This window comes from Triticum dicoccoides, chromosome 7A (assembly GCF_002162155.2).
Source record: "Triticum dicoccoides isolate Atlit2015 ecotype Zavitan chromosome 7A, WEW_v2.0, whole genome shotgun sequence".
Lineage (NCBI taxonomy): Eukaryota > Viridiplantae > Streptophyta > Magnoliopsida > Poales > Poaceae > Triticum > Triticum dicoccoides.
In genome coordinates, this window is record NC_041392.1 from 723138238 (window position 1) to 723140697 (window position 2460).

Here is a 2460-nt window from a genome sequence, read left to right on the forward strand (position 1 = left end):
CAGGGCACACTCAGATAGGTCAAGCTACGAGTAAAACCAACCCTCAAGTTTCCCCGAGGTGGCCCCGCAGGCTGCCCGGTTTGGACCAACACTCAGAGGGAGCACTGGCCCGGGAGGGTTAAAATAAAATGACCCTTGGGCTCCGGAAACTCAAGAGAAAAAGAGGCTAGGTGGCGAATGATAAAACCAAGGTTGGGCATTGCTGGAAAAGCTTTAATCAAGGCGAACTATCAAGGGGTTTCCATTATCACCCAACCGCGTAAGGAACGCAAAATCCGGAAACATAACACCAATATGACGGAAACTAGGGCGGCAAGAGTGGAACAAAACACTAGGCGAGAGGCCGACCCTTCCACCCTTTACCAAGTATATAGATACATTAAGATAGCAAGATAATATAATGATATCCCAACAAGTAAATAAATGTTCCAAAAAGGAACGGCCTCCAATCTTCACCTGCAACTAGCAATGCTATAAGAGGGGCTGAGCAAAGCGATAACATAGCCAATCAACGGTTTGCTAGGACATGGTGGGTTAGAGGTTTGACATGGCAATTTGGGAGGCTTGAAAGCAAATGGTAGGCATCGTAGCATTGGCATAGCAAAAGAGCGAGCAAACTAGCATAGCAAAGATAGTAGTGATTTCGAGGGTATGACCATCTTGCCTGCACAGTTGTCAGAGTTGACTGGATCCTCGAAAGCAAACTCAACGGGCTCCTTGTTAGCAAACTCGTCTCTCGGCTCTACCCAAACAAGACAAACAAGCAACAAGGATACAATCAACCACGTGCAAAATCAAACAACACGATGCAAAGATGATATGCTATGTGGGATGCGATGCGGGATGCAAAATACAAGATGTGACAGGAAATGCATGAACCTGGCCTCAACTTGAAAATTCAAGTGTGCCACTGGAAAGATGAGATGAAATCGCTTGAAAACTATATAAAGAACGCCGGAATCGGAGTTACGGTTTGGAAATGGCAAGCGATTCAAATATGACACCGGTCTGCGATTTACAGCAAGTAGGCATCTAAATGCAATGGAATGAACATGCTACAGCACCCAAACATGACAAAAAATACATGACAGGGATGTATACAAGATGCTTAACAAAAGTCTAGCACTAAGCTACGGCCAATTCATCCATTAACAGGTTCAAACAAGGATGGCAAAAAATACAAATGACAAACAGATCTCAGACTTAGTGAAGTTAACACTTGTCTGGAATTTCAGATCAGGTAGCCCTCTTAGGAGCAACAAAACTACATGCTACAGGACCTGAACATGACAAAGTAAAGCATGGCATGGAGCTACTCAAAGATCTTAACAAAAGTCCCTTAGTGACCTTGAGCCAAAAGGGATCAGAAAATACAATTGCAAGCAAGTGAACATAGCAAAAACATAATCAGTTTTCATACTTAGTGAAAACTGGAGCAAGCTGAAATATAACTCAAGTAGGCATGTTTACGAGCTCGATGCACTCACTACGGTGCAAGTCATGGAAAGACAAACATACACCCATAAAGAAGGCACAAAATTCAAGCTAGACATAGTAAGAACAATAGCATAGCATGCACGGATCAACTACAACATCACCGGCAAAATTGCAAACAAGTTGATAATCTGCCCAGATTCACAAAGTAGCAAAAGTAGAGCTCGATTGACTCAAGTTAGGGTGCTCCATAATTGCAAACAAAGGCATGGTTGGATAGAGCACTACAATATTAACAAAACTCCCTTAATTATCATCCTCAAAAGAGGCACGGATCACTAGGAAACAACATGAACATATGGCATCATGAGATAAACAGGTCCAGGACTTAGTGAAATTACTGTCCCTGAAAACAGAATTAGCAAGTGCACCACTTTGCAAGCTTGCACAAGTCTCCACACACATCACAAAAATACATGGGTTGCACCTCTGGAAAGATGACAAAACCCTTAACAAAACACATGTAGAACTCACGGGCATATCATGCACACAATAATCATGGCAAAAATGACAAAAGTGCTAAACGGAGTAGCAGATCTGACAATTAACTCAAGTAGCCCTCTTCTAACAGCATTTCGGGCATCAAGATGAGCTCAAATGAAAATGATGCAATGGAATGAAATGATGTACTCTCTGAGATGAACATTTTGATATGCTATATACATGAATCGAAACTACTGATGCAAAGTTACAGAGCTACGAACATGTGCATATGGACTGAAAATATCTGGGACTTAGACGAAAATGACCTAGGGTCTTTTGGATCTAGATCTCGCGCACGGAAATCGAGGCGGGGCCGGGCCCTGTAGGCCAGCGGGGAAGGAGCTCGCCGGAGCCGGCGTTGACGGCGGGAGGCGGCGGCGGAAGCAGCGGCCGGGCGAGGCGGCGGCGGCGGCGGAGGCAGCGGCCGGGCGAGGCGGCGGCGGCGGCGGCTGGGCGAGGCGGCGGCAGCGGCTGAGCGCGGCG